Source organism: Lucilia sericata, unplaced genomic scaffold (assembly GCF_015586225.1).
Source record: "Lucilia sericata isolate MDLA Ls3-8-SP2 unplaced genomic scaffold, ASM1558622v1 Contig000399F_arrow, whole genome shotgun sequence".
Taxonomy (NCBI): domain Eukaryota; kingdom Metazoa; phylum Arthropoda; class Insecta; order Diptera; family Calliphoridae; genus Lucilia; species Lucilia sericata.
Genome location: NW_023994417.1, coordinates 102,501 through 122,500, shown reverse-complemented (window position 1 = coordinate 122,500; position 20,000 = coordinate 102,501). Strand labels below are relative to the sequence as shown.

General features: G+C 33.0%; 1 protein-coding gene across 2 annotated transcripts in view; it reads right to left on the bottom strand.

Moving 5' to 3' along the window:
* The window catches only part of LOC119604495 (protein-tyrosine sulfotransferase), a 69,018-nt gene that overhangs the window by 40,671 nt on the left and 8,347 nt on the right, over nt 1–20,000 (bottom strand). The gene's annotated exons all lie outside the window — the stretch shown is intronic.

The following is a 20,000-nucleotide window of genomic DNA, read 5'->3' as shown; positions in this document are numbered from 1 at the left end:
AAATAATCCTTGCGCCTATTTATCTGACCTTAAGTGCATGTAGTATTTTTCTGGGACACACTACTGTGGAAAAGATAATATGAATTCGTTTGAGCCTGCCATTGCAAAGTAAAATATTGTTTTATGAATGGCTGACATGTGCTTTGTGGTACCAACCAAGTGCTCCTTTTGGATGTTGTTTTTTTTTGTTTTCTTCATTTTTCTACTTTAGCTTTTCAGATGTCGTTGCAGTGTCTGTGTGTATTGTTTTCCACAAGAATCTATGAATGTTGAAGTAGTAGTACGTAGTCGTAGTACGATAGTATGTAATGTACATATTTTGAGTAAGTAGTAAAATGAGATTATAAGGAATGAAAGTTATTTTTGCACAATGTACAACTATTTTAAAAGGTTTTATGCTAAAGGCTTTTAAGGATATTAAGGCAGGGGTTCCTACTTTCTTTGTAATGCTAAAATTTGATTCTTCCACCATGATAAAAGTTTGTGATTTTGGTAAGCAAATAGTAATGACAACATAGTAGCTCAATACAGACTCATACATGCAATTAGTAATCCATCAACTTTATAACATATTTGGTAGAAGGGAAAAACTGTTTTCATAACCAAACAAAAATATGCTAAAAATATCAAAATTAAAGTCTAACTTAACTATTTTCCAGGAACTTTATTAAATGGATTTATTCATATACCTATTTCCAACATACTTCTAAACGCCCTTTAGACACAATTTGGTATATTTTTTGCATTTTTTTTTGGAAATTTCAAATTTTGTTTAACTATAACCTGGCCGACATGGTAGACAAGCACCAATTTGGATTAATGGAAGCCAATCGAATGAAAAGTGCGTACAAGCAACATAAATGAATATTCATTTTATGAGAGCCTCCAAACTACTTCTGCTACTTGCCCTTACTAACCCACCCACCATCACAACAATCCTTTTTAGTTGCCAAAGTGTATGCTGGCAAAACATTCATTTCAACTATGATAACTGAGCCTTCAGAAACACTAGAACATCGACAGCAGCTATATAGCAATAGCCAACTACAAAAATAAAGAGAAAAAAAATTCAAATGAAAAACGAACAAAATTTATATGCGAGTTAAGTTGGAATTTGTATGCTCATATTTCTTTACGAGCTTTTATGTGGCCCATTGACCAGTTTTATTTGGTTGGATTGCTCTTGTTCTTTGCCTTGCTGTCGATCTGTCCGTCTCACTCTGCCCTTACAATTCTACACAAACTTTGCATATGAAACCAGGTATGGGATTTAGAATTTTCATATTATAGTGAGAATTTTCGTATATTCGGTGAGAGTTTAAAGATGTATTTTGGGGTAAGTAAGGCCGCACCCAAGATCTTAGCTCTGCGGGAACTTACTAATTGGCAGTAACATAGAATATGTTTTTATGTTTCCTCTAGTACGTTGCCTAGAGTAAACTAATGGTATTTAAGACCACAATGTCCAGTAAGTAATCTCGTTAGTGCTATGAGATCGCTTTTATTGAGCGCTAGCCGCTTTTGGGATTTTCCCTTCGACAAAGTTATGTAACGTTTTTGTCTGTATGGGCCCTAGTATAGCTTCACAATGGCGAACAAACTCAGATTTCATCCAAGAGTCATATTTGGCTTTGGCATATGCTAGATGGGTTCAGGGCCAATTAATTGGTGACGACCGCCCCTTTTTGCAGGCAGTTTTCATTTTCATTGCCAGAGTGACCCTCATGGGCAGGTATTCAACATAAAGTCAGTTTACCTAATTCATTAAGTGTAGCAGTGTAGCAGGCAGTCCATTACAAACGCTCGCCCTATCTTTGAATGCCAATAAGGCCTTGAGTAATGCTTGGCTATCACATACTATACATAAATATTCTAAATTCCTTGGTTCTTCTCCTATCGCACTCTTTAGCAAGCTTTATATGCAATAGAGCGCTCATCGCATGGTACGTGAGACAAGTTCTCATAGCTCTAGTTATAGAAACACAAATGAGACGATAAATCTTGTTCGCAGAAGTCCGAGTTGTGACCTTTTCCACTTCTTGAGAGGAAGCCAAAGAGGCTAAGGTCAATATAGGCTTTATTATGGTATCAAATGTAAATAAAATCATTTTCGGCTTGAGACCCCATGTACAACCTAACAGCCTTTGATATGCATATAATGCTCTGATGGCTTTGTTTATAGTAGTGGAATATATTTGAATTCCTATTAAGGGAAAGAAGTTAAATAGTTCTTCGAAAAACGTAATCGTTGAGATCTATGTCCTGTAAATGGTATAAGAATGGTTTTTAGGAGTCGATGGTTACACTTTATCTTGACACCGTTTGGATATTAGATTGCATCCGCTCCGATATCTCTATAGCGTCAAATCCTGTCATGGATATCAAGAAGACTATCGACAACCATCCCTAACAGCAATGGAGAAAGTACAGCCTCTGATAGGCCATATAATCCTCGATCATTCACATATATATAATGACTCTAGATGTCAGCATTTCTAGTGTCCAGTTTCTTTAGAACCGTATGTCAATGAACGCACAAAAGGCAATTTGTTTAGCCCAGAGCCTTTTTGATCTGTTTAGTAACTTGGTGTATAGCAGTCACCCATTATGTCGCTACCCTGTGCCCAATTTTTCGTAAAGATTCTTTCGGCCAGGCTCTTATCTCTATTATTCATAAAGGGTACCCATGAGGTTGTTGGAGCTGTGTTTTCTGGCCCTGATCCTTAAAGTGGCTGTCGAGAAGCAGATTGCTGGTATCCTCCAACGTACCGTTTGCACGCTTTAGCTTAAAAAGACCATTTGGGTGATCGCGTGATAGAGCTTTATGTAGCATTAGGAATATGGTGAATCTATTCACAATGGTGTAGCCTTGTTGTAATCAGTGAGTGCCAATTTGGAGGTGGTCCAGTCACATGTTTGTTTGGCTCTATTGAACAATCCTCTTGTCTTTGTCTTGAGATTTTCTAGCTGATTGTTCCACCAGGGTGCATCTCTTTCAGGCTTTTTAGATTTTAACTGACAAGAGTTGATGTGTAGGCATTGTTAGTGTTCATGTACAGCTCATTGGACTCAAAGTCAATTTTCGGCGAGGCATAGATTATGCCCTTAAGGCCGATCTTTCATTACTACTATAAAATTACATTTTATGTTCGAATGATCTCTAGTATCCAGTCCTGTATGGCAGTTTTTTTTTCGTTATGAAGTTTGTTAAAGTGTGGCTGCCACTGCCTTAGATAAGACAAGTAAAAATTCAAAAATGTTTTTTTTTTTTTCTTCAACTCCACCTACCGCACAGCCAACACGACGCACACATACATATTAACGAGTAAGTGAGTATATGAATACCAAACAATACAAATACACTCATGTATATTTGGCCAACATTGTGATCTATAATTTTTACTTCCTATTAAAATGTCATCGTTAAAGTTGCAGCGCCGCAACGCAGTAGTATGTAAAAGTTTTTTCTTTTTTTGGTTTGTTTGCAGCAAGTATGTATGTTTATTGCCACTAGGATCAGTGCCACTGATGCTGCCTACATACATATAAAAATGCTTTGTTCAATTTTCTTCTTTTGTATGCACATTGTTGAGTCATTGAGTCGGTGGATGTCTGTGATTGTTAAACACAGAATTTTTGCTTTTCTCCTTCTCCATCTCCTCTATGGCTTGGCAATCAATTTAAACAAAAGCCAAAAACTACAAAGTGCAAAAAATATTTAAAAAAATTGAAAAAAATAGAACCTCTTAGTTGCAGGCTGCTTTAACTTATTCATTCAGTATTCTTGTTTTATTGCTGTTTTCTCCCTCTTGGTACTTTCCGCCTTTCAGAGGCGAATGCCGTTAAGGGGTTTGGGATTTTGGTTGAATTTTTGCTCGTATGTGCGTGTTTGTTGCTCTTGCTCGATGCTTTTTCAAATAAATGCAATTGACGGAAAACTCCTATGCCGACTATGGGCCACTATAAACATAAGTTTGTATGAAAATTTGGAATATAGTATACAAGTGAATGTATCTATCTATTTAGTAGTTTGTTTTTGTATTCTTCAACTAAACTTTAGGCCAGATAATACTGGAATAATACAGAGAGAGAGCGGAAAAAACTAAAAATTTATATAGAATTCTATCTATTAGCGTTTGGTGTTTTGTGTCTGAATAGGCTAAAATATTGTATAGAGATGTTATGATAATCGTTTTTAGATGTCCTTTTTAAAGAGGATTTTTTATATTTGTTCTTATTATTGTCGGCAGTTTATTGAATTTCCTTTTTTCGTTGTTCGCTCTGTCTGTTGGTTTAATTTACCCTTAATATTTATTTAAAAGCAGAAGTAAACATTGTATTGGCGACAAAGGAAGTTAAACAATGATTTTCAGGAGATTCATTTGATATTGTGTATAAAATTGGTTTATTTTTCATGACTCGTTTATAGGAAATTTCATTTATATTAAAGGGCTAGATTGAATAACAAATAACAAGGGAGCAAAGTTATAGTAACTCCAGTGTTGCCAATGTTTTTCCAACATTTCCCGTTAAACTATGTCAAAAATATCGCCAGAAACCGTCAGATTTAGGTTTTTGCAAAAGCCCAAAAAATACAACATTTTAATAACTTTTTTTTTTAAATTAGGATTATTAAGGGTTTTTTGTATAAACGTTCAAATTGTGCAATCTTTCCATTTTGGACTTTTCATTATATTTTTCACAAATTGTATGGAATTTTACTTCCGCAACACTGATACATTTGATCGCCTATTTGAACTGATCATTTTAAAATAAATTTTCTCTTCTAAATAATACAAATGTGCAAGTTTGCCCACGTACTTCATGAATCCCCTTATTGAATTTCGACTATTGAATAGGCTACTGAAAGTAGTCCAGACTATAGATTATACTATAGACTGGACCATACACTAGACTATAAAATAGACTAAAGACCACATTATAGTCTAGACTAGACTAGATTATAGACTAGACTATAGACTAGACTATAGACTAGACTATAGACTAGACTATAGACTAGACTATAGACTAGACTATAGACTAGACTATAGACTAGACTATAGACTAGACTATAGACTAGACTATAGACTAGACTATAGACTAGACTATAGACTAGACTATAGACTAGACTATAGACTAGACTATAGACTAGACTAGACTATAGACTAGACTATAGACTAGACTATAGACTAGACTATAGACTAGACTATAGACTAGACTATAGACTAGACTATAGACTAGACTATAGACTAGACTATAGACTAGACTATAGACTAGACTATAGACTAGACTATAGACTAGACTATAGACTAGACTATAGACTAGACTATAGACTAGACTATAGACTAGACTATAGACTAGACTATAGACTAGACTATAGACTAGACTATAGACTAGACTATAGACTAGACTATAGACTAGACTATAGACTAGACTATAGACTAGACTATAGACTAGACTATAGACTAGACTATAGACTAGACTATAGACTAGACTATAGACTAGACTATAGACTAGACTATAGACTAGACTATAGACTAGACTATAGACTATATAGACAGACTATAGACTAGACTATAGACTAGACTATAGACTAGACTATAGACTAGACTATAGACTAGACTATAGACTAGACTATAGACTAGACTATACTAGACTAGACTACTAGACTAGACTATAGACTAACTATCTATCGACTAGGACTATAGGCAAGACTATACACTAGACTAAAGATTACGCATTTTTTTCCCGCAATTGCCATTTCAAAGACGTCAGTTTTACGGGAAAAACGTCAAATTGGCAACAATGAGTTACTCCCCGGCAAGTCAGTGAATTGTTTCAGCTATAAATTTCTAACTTCTTGATCAGGGAATATGATCTATATACTCAAACGGATCCGTACTTAAATAAAGTTTGAATAGGTATTACTCAAATCGTTTACTCCTAATCTCGTTGCAGAACTAAACGTATCGTTTTTCATATTATGTACATAACATAAAATTAATTTCAATTTTCATTACCACCATGTCAAATTCATCAATTAGCCGTGTGTGAGAACTAGTAAAAACTTTTTCACTTCAATCATAAAAATTTACATCGTACACACGATTATATGTTGCATGAATTTAAAACAGTCAAAAGTATCAAAAACTTAACATCTTTACCAGCGTAATAATATTGAAAATAGTTGCATGTATACGTACGTGCAGAATACTTGTTGATAGTAAATGAAGTCTTTAACTTTGCGTGTGTTAAATGGAAGAATTTACAGTTGAGTGGAAAAGAATATTGAATTTAATATTAAAACTACATACGATAGAGTGATGGCTGCTTGTAGTGTATGTGTGTGTGTGTGAGTGTGTCTGATAGATGAGAGCCTGTAAACTTCCTATATACTTGCCACAGCAACCAACAATGACTTTTTTATTATTTCCGCAAGGTAAGCGAAAGAGTGAAAAAAATTTCCTTTCAAGCATTTATTTTTGCTACACATACATTTAATATAATCACAGGCAGGTGTATTAAGTTGCACTGTGCCTCATATGGTTGCATCACACATAACAACACTTTGTGTTTTTTTTTTTCGAACATAGTCAGCAATTTTTATTACAGTTTTTGGATTTATTTTTTTTCTTTTATTTTCTGTTTGATATCCTGTGGTAATTGGGTCATATCGAAAATTGAGGAAAATAATATTTTTTTCCCTGGCATTTCGTATTTTTTCTTTTTATTATGTTCGCTTAACTGCGCCTCGTTAGTATTGTTTGATTACGTACGTCATGATTTTAAGTTGGAAGTCGCACACACGTGTTGTAAGTGCAAGTTCATTGAACATTAATATTTGCTTTGTCCAACTGCCATATTTTTGAATTATTGTTATATTTTCTTTCTTTTTTCGGAATTGATTTATATAGGGAGTGGAGAAACTATTTTTAATAATAAACAATGCTAGAGGGAATCATTAATCGTGCTTGGTTTCCACGAGTAATTCATGCGAAAGTGAAATCCGAAATAAAGTACAAAACCGGGGGATGGAATTGCATAATTTTCGTGCAAACTTTAAGGACCTTTGGGTTATTGTGAAAAATTTTGAAAATACACTTGATTTAATTTAACTGGTAAACTGAACGTTTTTTTTTTATCAGATTTTGCTTCATAAAGCTTTAAAGGTCTTTTAAGGGCAAAAACGTCAGTACACTATAGGCTAGGCAATACACATTGAGCCAAAGACTAGTCAATAGGCTTACTCGTATATTAGTCAATAGACGAGTTCACAGACAATAGGCAATGAACATTAAAATAGTTCACAAGTGTCATAGACTAAACTAGACCATAACTTGTTCATTGATTAGCTAACTGGACTGTGCTATAGACTGGCCAATGGCCTAGGACATAGACTGGTTAATGGTCTAGGCCATAGACAAGTCAATGGACTGTGACATAGAATGGTTAATGGACTAGGCCATTGTCTAGTTAGTGGACTAGGCCATAGACTAGTCAATGGACTGTGATATAGACTGGTTAATGGACTAGGACATAGACTGGTTAATGGACTAGGCCATAGACTTGTCAGTGGACTAGGACATAGACTGGTTAATGGACTAAGCCATAGACTAGCTAATGGACTGTGATATGGACTGGTTAATGGACTAGGACATAGACTGGTTAATGGACTAGGCCAAAGAATTGTCAGTGGACTAGTACATAGACTGGTTAATGGACTAGGCCATAGACTAGTCAATGGACTATGATATAGACTGGTTAATGGGACTAGGCCATAGACTATTTAATGGACTTGTCCATAGACTATTCAATAGATTAGTCGATAGATTAGTAAATAGTATACATTCTAGTCACAGACTATTCATCAGAATAGTCAATAAACTATTCAATAGACAAGTCGATAGACTAGTCAATGAACTAGGTCATAGACTAATCAATACTTTAGTCCACTGACTTCACAATAGATTAGTTAATAAACTACAAACAAATAAAATTGTGTAATCCATACTCAAATAAATCCGGAGCAGTTTCAGAAGTACGGTAAGTACATTTTTTCTTAAATCAAGTACAAAATACTTGATTCAAGTATTGGTGCGTTAAGTATGAAAAATCTAATTTAAGCCTTTTTTAAGTCAAGGTGACCTTACAAGGTACTTAATATGAGAATTTTTGGTTCGATTCAATCTCATATACATACTTGATTTGAGATCAGAACAAGGTTGATTTAAGAATTTAAAATGTTGAATTAATCCCAAAATGGGCTTGATTTAAGCACAATTCATACTTGATTTCAATTTCTTATTTGTAGTGTGTTTACAAGTACTGATTTCGCTTAATCGAAAGCGATGCAGGTCCTCTTGTAACACTACAGGCATGTTGAGGTAACAAAACAGCCCAACTAAATATTATTACTTTCGAATAAATCATAATGTTAAGGGTGAAAAAAGTTATTATCTTTTCAGACCAAAAATACGAAATAATTACAAAACCAAATAACCAACTTAATTATACACATAATCCCCAAAATAACTTACCAAAGATTTGGTTATTTATTCTACTCAACGAAGTACCACTTTATTAACCTTCATCAGTTTGCAATATTGGGTTCATAATAACTATAAGGGTTTTTCTATATTTATTTGCTAATAACTATTAAAATGTTTATAAATAACTTTTAATGTTATTTAATGGGTTATTTGTTTATATTTGTACTATAAACTAAATAATAAACAAATATTTAAGTAACTTACACATGTACGTAACAAGGAGCAACGGAATTATAACAACCCGGCAGTTCGGTGTAGCTTTCGTAAACTTATGAAATTCGGAAATTTAAAGTGTATACTTAGTAGATTACTTAGGGACACCTAAGTAACTTGAGGACACTTACGTTTGGCTTTCTGGCTTTCTTTACTAGGACATTTGGGGAAATTTTATCCAAATGGACTGTTTGAATCCTTATTAAACCTAGAAATATGTACATTCAAGTCAAGTGCTTAGACATTTGCGGAAATTTTATCCAAATGGACTACTTGAATCCTTATTAAACCACTGGCAACAAAATCATTAAAGTTTTTTTTGTTTGTTTTGTGTTTGTATATGTATTTGTTTATAACATTATTATAGTTTCCCCTTATCCATTAAACACTCAAACGTAAACGAAGTGAAATGAAATGAAACGATAATGATAATTGCAATTACAATTACAATAATATAGACGACTTTCTTTCTATCTGTCTTTTAAACATGTCTGAGAGTATTTGTCTGGCTTGTTGTCTGTCAGTCACAATATCTGTTTAATCTCTTTTGGTTTGTGTATGTGTCAATACCACTAGAATAACAATGTATATAATGACACATACAGTACAGATTATTTGAATAAGTTTTAAAATAAAATTTTTCTGGAGGAAAAAGAGGGCGTGGCATTAAATCAATATTTGCAGATCAATATATATATATAGAGTGCTTATTGTGGTGGCGATCAACCTTTTAAGCCGTCAAGTAATTTTTGTAACTGGGAACTGAATTATGGAGTAAGTTTTTCTCTCCCTATTCAAACAACTTAGACTATGAGTTAAATTCTCTTGGATAAATAGTAATTTAAGGTCATTTATTGTTATGTTTAACTATCATGATGAAGTGTTTGTTGGCTGTTTGTTTGGTTAGTATGTTGGTTGGGAAAAGCAGAAAACAAAACAAATATACAATCCTCAATTTCATACAGCTAAAGATAAAAATTAAACAGACAAAGTTATAATACGACAAGCAAGCATGTTTATTTGCCTTCTGTTTGAATAGTGGAAAATAAGCACACAAAAAACTGAAACGACAGACAGACAGTCAAGCAAACAAAAATAATGAAAATTACAACGAAGCCGTTGAAAACAATTGTACTAAAGTCCATAAAAATGTCTGACATTTATAAAGGATGTCTTAATCCTTAAAAAACATGAAGATTTTATAATTTGTTTAAATTCCAAAAACATGAAAAACTGGCATGGTGGCCTTAATGTATTTGTTAATGCTAAATAGCAAACTATATTCTAGTTTTAGGTGCCAAATTTTCTAATACACAAGAAAAGAAAAATTTATGCAAATATTGTTGGTTTTATTTAAGCTTTAAAACCCACTGTATTTTATTAGTTTGTTTGGTTTTGTGTAGCAAACATACACACTCACACATACATATTTATTTTTGGACAAGTGCCCACAAGTCATTACAGTCCACACTTAAAACAACAACAAATGTGTACATTAAAGAGAAACAGTAACAACAATGACGTTGTTTACGCCATTTGTGGAAAATTGTACATACGTGTAGAATGTACGAGCAGTTACTCTTCTGAGAATGTATGTATTTTTTTTTTGTTTTGTTTCTGGCTGCTCAAAGTTTAGGTAATTGTTGTAGTTGTACTTATATTAAAACAAGTTTTAGAGGGTTTTCCAAACTAACTACTCCCCACCCCCCACCCACTATAGCCACAGCTTCCCACTATTTTTCTAATTTTTCTTTTATAAACAGAAGTTTCTATGGCTACGTTAGCTGTCGGTTGTCTAAATATGTTTGTATGCAAGTGTATGTGTGTGTGTATGTTTTTGTGTTTTAGCGGTTTTTATAATTTTGTTTCTTCTTTTCTGTTTTATATACAATATTTATTTGTATATTTTTTCTTATTTTTTCCACATATATTTTTTTTTTATATATTTTTTTTTTTGAACTAACCAACAAACGAGCGTCTTAATTAAAAGAGAGGAAAACATAATGAAGTCATAGCATGCATTTAAAAAGCGGTTTCATGACGCCAAAAACATGCTCACATACATATACTTACAAACATAAAAAACACCAACACTTTTTAAACGAATAGTGGCTAGACGATTCTCAAAGAAAATTGTATCGAATAAAACAGTACAATACATATTATATAGAAAGTGTAGTGTGTTTGTGTTGGGTTAACGTAGGGAAAGTTCAAAGTATATTTTAAGGATGAAAAGAAAAAATTTTATATTTGTGTTGTTTGAAATCAACAGTCAACATTTAAGCTTACTAGGGCTGCGCTATTGATAAGGAGATAAAATTTATTTTCAATCTAAAATCTACAATAAAGTTGTATGCAGAATTTGATCGTGATATTAGCCTTTATAGGTGAGTTTTTACCTTTAACTCATTTTTTGAAGGGGACTTTAGAAGGGGGCTATGCTCAATGAGGCCCTTTATTTATGAAAATCGACAGTATCACTTAGACTTTTATAAAACTAAGTTTTGCCAAATTTTGTAGAGATACTGGAACAAAAGCCCTATTCGGTGGGTTGTATGGGTGCTAGGTGAAATAATGGACCGATTTTAGCCATTTTCGAAAGGCTTCATCCTTAGGCTTTTTCAAAAAAAGAGTATGTAACAAATTCCATCCTATGCTGAAAATACTGATCTGTAGCGTGCGCACAATGTTTACATGGACGTACAGACGGATGCACAGACGGGCATAGCGAAGTCAACAGGCATTCGCACAAGGTTTATATGAACTTACAGACGGACATACAAACATGAATGTCGAGTGCTTAACGATAACACCTGCCTTGACGGCTTTATTTAATGGTGGTCTTTTTCATCCACTGGGTAGACTAGAGACGGTCCACCACGCGCCCCTGAATCCTTCTATAAAAAACTCAGGTGGCAATTTTTGTACATGGCTGAGCCGGTCCATGTACAAGCACTTTGCTATAATAGCTCCGTTGCGGAATGACAGGCAGCATGGGATCAATCCCAATGCAAACCTCGACAAGGAAAAAGCAATCACTGGTCTTAAGTCAATAGAAGGGGCGACTACCCCAACATCAGGTGAAATCAATCTTCCGGTATACCGGAAGGTGACCACCCTTATGATGTCATGCAAGATTGCATTCAGAGAGAATGAACATACATGGCATTTGGATATATCAGTCCTTAAACCAACATTCTCTTCATGCGAAGGCCACTTCGTGGATCCCGAAGGAACCTCAATCAACTGACCAGCCAGGACAAGTCCTGAGGGCAACTAGCCACCCGTAGTTCCAGATTATATGATACTCTGATTAGACCCCATATCAAATCATTCCAAGGAAAGGCCGATGATATATTTGATCATCTCCAGTTTATAGACCCGGCAGACTAGAGATGGTGTAGGGTGTACAAATTACAACATACAACACTACGACACAGATTGTACATAACGAAAATGGTTTTTCTTCTTATATAGCTCAGAGGATAATGTTTAATTAAGCACCGAAAGCCGTACAAACATCACCCTAATGTACATTCATATACCAATACAATTCTAATATGTATGTGAATTTAAGTATGTATATGTTTAGTGTTAATAGAAAGAAGAAAAAAATGAGAAAATAAAAGTTAAAAACAAACTTAATTAGAACATGGAAAATACTGACAACTTTAAGACCTACCATACTAATTAGTTGGAAGCCTTAAGAACTTTTAATAAACGTATTAAAAGTGTTTAAAGGGAATACTATTTATATTACAACTACCGATTTAGTAGTAAACAACGTTTTCAATATTTTAATGCTGTTTACTTTTAAAGTAATTAAATGGTTAAGTTTTATTTTTTCATAAAGTATAGACAGATAATAGAGGGTTATAAACCTTTTTTACAACAACCCTTTCATTGAAGTAATGTGTGCTGTAATAACGAATCAGCGTTTACTTTACAATTTCAATACACTTTTTAATGAGTTATAATACTCAAAAAAAAAAAAAAAAATATAACAAAAATTCTTATTTTTTTCTAATACTAAGGCTGAACCCTAAGACAGGTGGAAAAAAAATTACATCACTGTTAAATTTGTAATATGCACTATCCAAATTATATTATAAATTCCTTTCATTGTCGCCTAACTAAATCTCTTATTTAAGAAAAATTTAAACCCACAATTAATTTATTTACACTCTTCGAACCATGAATTCCAGCACTTAATTAAAAATTCCAAAAAGTACATAATTTTAATAGTTTACTTAAACCAACAACAACTACAAGTATACAAACTCATTATATGAAGCGTATAAAGTTCATAATAAAAGATCAATATTAATTTCCGTTAACAAAGAGCCAAAAATTAAAACCAATTTACATTCAAATTGAATTAAAAAAAATAGAAAGAGTAATGGAAAAAAGTAAATACAAAATTAAAATTGAATATTGATGATAAAAAGGTTGGAAATTGAAATTAATACTGAAATATTGCTAAAATATTTGTAAACATATATGCAAACCCCTGCAGTTTTTAGACCTGCAATTTTCAACATTCCAAACATTGGATCCTTATAAATTCCATTAGCCTTATACTTCTTGAGCCACCTTCGAAATTTCAAGTATTTGTTAACGTATTTCAAAAAGTTCACATATTAAACTTAAGAACTGTGTAGTATTTTTTTTAATTATTTTAATGCCACATATGCCAAAGGATAATTTAAAACCTGTATAATAAAACTAATACTAGAACAAATGATATAACTAGATTTTGGTGTTATTAAAATAAAAACAAATAAAAATTAAAACGAAACTCACACGAAAAGTTTTATTTGAAAATACCGTGCAGCTGTAAAAATGCTAAAGATATTCCAATCTCTGTAGTCTAGCCTATAACCTATACAGACCTATTAGTATGGGTTATAGATGGCTTATAGTTAAAACTATAGATCAGTCTAAAGTCTGAACTATACATCAGTTTATTGCCTAGCCTATAGATATGTTTATAGTCTGGACTGTATATCAGTTTATACTCTGGATTATAGATCAGTCTATAGTCTGGACTATAGTCAGTCTATAGTCTGGACTATTGATCAGTCTATAGTCTGGCCTACAGATCTGTCTATAGTCTGGTCTATGGGTCAGCCTGTAGTCTGGACTACAGATCTGTTTATAGTTTGGACTATAGATCAGTCTATAGTCTGGACTATAGATCAGTCTATAGCCTGGACTACAGATAGGCCTATAGTCTGGACTATAGATCAGACTATAGTCTGGATTATAGATCAGTCTATAGTCTGGACTATAGATCAATGTATAGTCTGGAATACAGATCATTTTATAGTCTGGAATATAGATCATTTTATAGTCTGGCCTATAGATCGGTTTATAGTATCGTCTATAGTCTGTACTATAGACCAGTCTATAGATCTGTCTATAGTCTGGACTATAGATAGGCCTATAGTCTTGAGTATAGACTAGTCTATAGTCTTTAGTATAGTCTTCAGTATAGAACATTTTATAGTCTTGACTATAGACCAGTCTATAGTCTTGGCTTTAGACCAGTCTGTAGTCTTGACTATAGGCCAGTATATAGTCTTGGCTATAGAGCAGTCTCCAGACTTGACAATAGAGCAGTTTATAGACTAGACTATAGACCAGATTATAGTTTTGATTATAGACCAGTCTATAGTTTTGACTATAGACCAGTCTATTGTCTGGACTATAGAGCAGTCTATAGTCTGGACTATAGAGCAGTCTATAGTCTGGAATATAGAACAGACTATATTCTGGACTATATAACAGTCTATAGTTCTGACTATAGACCTGTCTAGAGTCTTGGTTATCGACTTGTCTATAGTCTTAACTATAGTTCTATAGTTCTGACTATAGACCTGTCTAGAGTCCAGATTGTAGATCAGTCTACAGTCTTGAGTATAGACCATTCTATAGTTTTGACAATAAACCAGTCTATAGTCTTGACTACAGACCAGTCTATAGTCTTGACTATAGACCAGTCTATAGTCTTGACTATTGACCAGTCTATAGTCTTGACTATTGACCAGTCTATAGTCTTGACTATAGACCAGTCTATAGTCTTGCCTATTGACCAGTCTATAGTCTTGACTATTACCAGTCTTGACTATAGACCAGTCTATAGTCTTGACTATAGACCAGTCTATAGTCTTGACTATTACCAGTCTATAGTCTTGACTATTACCAGTCTTGACTATAGACCAGTCTATAGTCTTGACTATAGACCAGTCTATAGTCTTGACTATAGACCAGTCTATAGTCTTGACTATAGTTTTGACTATAGTTTTGACTATAGACCAGTCGATAGTCTTGACTGTAGATCTGTCTATACTATAGTATCTTGACTATAGACCAGTTTATAGTCTTGACTATAGACCAGTCTATAGTCTTGACTATAGACCAGTCTATAGTCTTGACTATAGACCAGTCTATAGTCTTGACTATAGACCAGTCTATAGTCTTGACTATAGACCAGTCTATAGTCTTGACTATAGACCAGTCTATAGTCTTGACTATAGACCAGTCTATAGTCTTGACTATAGACCAATCTATATTCTTGACTATAGTTTTGACTATAGACCAGTCGATAGTCTTGACTATAGATCTGTCTATAGTCTTGACTATAGATCAGTCTATTGTGTTGACTATAGATCTGTCTATAGTCTTGACTATAGACCAGTCTATAGTCTTGACTACAGACCAGTCTATAGTCTTGACTATAGAGCAGTCTCCAGACTTGACAATAGACCAGTTTATAGACTTGACAGATTATAGTTTTGATTATAGACCAGGCTATACTTTTGACTAAAGACCAGTCTATAGTCTGGACTATAGAGCAGTCTATAGTCTGGACTATAGAACAGACTATATTCTGGACTATATAACAGTCTATAGTTCTGACTATAGACCTGTCTAGAGTCCTGGTTATCGACTTGTCTATAGTCTTAACTATAGTTCTATAGTTCTGACTATAGACCTGTCTAGAATCCAGATTGTAGATCAGTCTACAGTCTTGACTATAGACCAGTCTATAGTCTTGACTATAGTCTATAGTCTGTAGTCTTGACTATAGACCAGTCTATAGTCTTGACTATTGACCAGTCTATGGTGTTGACTATAGACCAGCCTATTGACCAGTCTATAGTCTTGACTATTACCAGTCTATAGTCTTGACTATAGACCAGTCTAGAGTCTTGGTTATCGACTTGTCTATAGTCTTAACTAGTCTTGACTATAGACCAGTCTATAGTCTTGACTATAGACCAGTCTATAGTCTTGACTATAGACCAGTCTATAGTCTTGACTATAGACCAGTCTATAGTCTTGACTATAGACCAGTCTATAGTCTTGACTATAGTTTTGACTATAGACCAATCGATAGTCTTGACTGTAGATCTGTTTATAGTATTGACTATAGATCAGTCTATAGTCTTGATTATAGATCTGTCTATAGTCTTGACTATAGACCAGTCTATAATCATTACTATAGACCTTGCTATAAGAGGGACTATTAATAGTTCAAACTTAGGACTTATGTGTATAGTGGAGACCAGTCTTTAGTGTTACTCCGAGCTATACCCCTAAGGACTTTGTTCACAGGAAACCACAGGATTATCCAAATTATGTGCGACTTACGTTATTCAAACATTTTGAGTTTTCATACATTTCCAATCGTCCCACCGTATACTAAATTAAAAATATTAAAAATTTCCTATTTGCCTATTTCTGTTTATCCTAAAATCTAATAACATAAAAACTGCTCAAATAGATATTTTTAATAAATTTATTTCAAATATCCAAAAAAAATCAAATCCCTAGAAACCTTAATTGTATATAAATTCGTATATTCTCTTGAATTATAAACATATTCAAAAAATTCAAATTGCAGGCACATACAAACAATTCTAATCATCATGGTCCACAAGATTATTATATTTGATTATAACTAATATTGTTTTCATTACGTAAATTACAAAAAAATCTGATTTATCTCTGGAGAGTTTTTCACTCGTTAAATAAATTTGTTTGAATAAGAATTCAAATAACACACACAACAACAAACAAACTGAAAAAAAGAAATAATTCCATCTGGGAATTTGTAACAAAATGAAAAAGAATTCAATATTTTTGGTAAGGAAAAGAGGAAAAAAACAAAAATAAAATACATTTTGTGGTAAAAATGTTCTTGTTTTTAAATTACTCGTACTAAAAATATGCTGCACTAAAATAAATATCAACAGAAATAGAAACGAGTAAAAATAAAATAAAAAAAATATTAAACATTTCAAATGACTGGAAATTTTGAAAATTCAACAAAAATATGTATGCTGTTGCAAACATACTCAAATCTGTACACACATACATACATATCTATATGAATGTACGTTTTTTTCTACATATCGTATAAAAGTATTTTCGACATGTATTAAAATGGAGATATATTTGGTATAAATACAGTTAAAACAAAAAATATCAGTAACCAAAATACAAACCCCCCTAGATAATTCTCCACCCAAAAATATGCACAGCTTATATTGAATACACTTGAGACTAGAAAACTAGTTGAGCTGACATTTTTAATTTTGAAGTACTAGAACTGTTGATTTAACATTAAAAATATAAATTTTTTTGGGTTGTGCAAAAAAAAAAAAAATTGAGAAAAATATAAGGTATAATCCTTATAAAAACTTTTTCAAATAACAATCAAAATTCGCACCTATTTTTTTGTGCACATGTGTTAACTGGGTAGAAGTGAAATGTAATGAAAAAACTATAAACCCCTTTACAAAATGAAAAACATGTATCCGGAGGTTTTGTCGGGGGTATTTGGAAAAAAAAAATACAAAATAAAAAAGAAATTTCAACCGCCTAAAGATACACATAGATTTGTATCTGTTGTTATATGCATCATTTTGTGTGGACGTGTATGAGTTTGCTGCAACATACAAACGAATGAGTACGTGTTGTATGTGTTTTGTAGAAATGTGAATATATTTCACATTTATTTTCATGTGACACTTACCAACAAGACCAACAATAATAACAAGATAGTATTCCACATTTATTTGCATATAAACAAAAAGGATGGACACACCTTAAAAAGGATACGAAATGCTAACACATGAACCATCACATTCACTATATTCCCTAAGGAAGGTCTACAGGTATGTCAACATAAATTCAAATTGAACTAGTTTGTCACATGACACTTTGTCATTTGCAAGTTTGTCGTGTTAAAAACTAACTGGAACTTTTTGCCTACACCCTTTTTTGCAATGCACTTGCATTTATATCTGTAAATACTTTTATTCGTTTTGTGTTTAGTTTATGTCTACGTTGAGCATTCACAAAACAACACCCTCAAATTCAGACTTAAAAATACATTTTTGGAGATTTTAGTATAAGAGATGTTGTATTTGGTATCTACCAGTCATTGGCTTTATACTAAAATTCACATTTTATAGTTTTTATTTGCTTTATGTTTCAGTTCAATTAAATGGTAAATTGATATTAGTTGTCAGTTAAAATCTGTATTTTTTAAGAGATGTTTTTAGGCAAACAGTTTTTAATTGGTTAAATATTAGTAGGGAGTTAAAAATTGAAACATCCTGGACAATTAGTTCATTAAATTTCTTTTTGGCATTAGGCAAAATATATTTATTGCTTAATTGGATTCAGATCATAAATATTGCAGAAAATTCTGAAAAATGTATTTTCTCGTTCCCAAATTGATTTTGAAATAGAACTGAACTAGAACTGAACTAGAAATGAACTAGAACTGAACTAGAACTGAACTAGAACTGAACTAGAACTGAACTAGAACTGAACTAGAACTGAACTAGAACTGAACTAGAACTGAACTAGAACTGAACTAGAACTGAACTAGAACTGAACTAGAACTGAACTAGAACTGAACTAGAACTGAACTAGAACTGAACTAGAACTGAACTAGAACTGAACTAGAACTGAACTAGAACTGAACTAGAACTGAACTAGAACTGAACTAGAACTGAACTAGAACTGAACTAGAACTGAACTAGAACTGAACTAGAACTGAACTAGAACTGAACTAGAACTGAACTAGAACTGAACTAGAACTGAACTAGAACTGAATTAGAACTGAACTAGAATTGAACTAGAACTGAACTAGAACTGAACTAGAACTGAACTAGAACTGAACTAGAACTGAACTAGAACTGAACTAGAACTGAACTAGAACTGAACTAGAACTGAACTAGAACTGAACTAGAACTGAACTAGAACTGAATTAGAACTGAACTAGAATTGAACTAGAACTGAACTAGAACTGAACTAGAACTGAACTAGAACTGAACTAGAACTGAACTAGAACTGAACTAGAACGGAACTAGAACTGAACTAGAACTGAACTAGAACTGAACTAGAACTGAACTAGAACTGAACTAGAACTGAACTAGAACTGAACTAGAACTGAACTAGAACTGAACTAGAACTGAACTAGAACTGAACTAAACTGAAAACTGAACTAAACTGAACTAGAACTGAACTAGAACTGAACTAAACTGAACTAGAACTGAACTAGAACTGAACAGAGAACTGAACTAGAACTGAACTAGAACTGAACTAGAACTGAACTAGAACTGAACTAGAACTGAACTAGAACTGAACTAGAACTGAACTAGAACTGAACTGAACTAGAACTGAACTAGAACTGAACTAGAACTGAACTAGAACTGAACTAGAACTGAACTAGAACTGAACTAGAACTGAACTAGAACTGAACTAGAACTGAACTAGAACTGAACTAGAACTGAACTAGAACTGACAGAACTGAAACTAGAACTGACTAGAACTGAACTAGAACTGAACTAGAACTGAACTAGAACTGAACTGAACTAGAACTGAACTAGAACTAGAACTGAACTAGAACTGAACTAGAACTGAACTAGAACTGAACTAGAACTGAACTAGAACTAGAACTGAACTAGAACTAAACTAGAACTTGAACTGAACTGGAACTGATATACATTTATCGATTTTATATGGAATGCAAAACTTAGCTCTATATCCTTAAATAAATGTCTAATTAGGGCAATACCAAATCAGTTTTATTTTACATTGAAAAATATTTTCATATGAAAAAACATTTAATAACTTTCACTTGAGGAAATTTAAATTAAGGTTCAGTTAGATATTCAATTTAAAAGCTATATTATGAAAACCATAAAATGGGGGAGA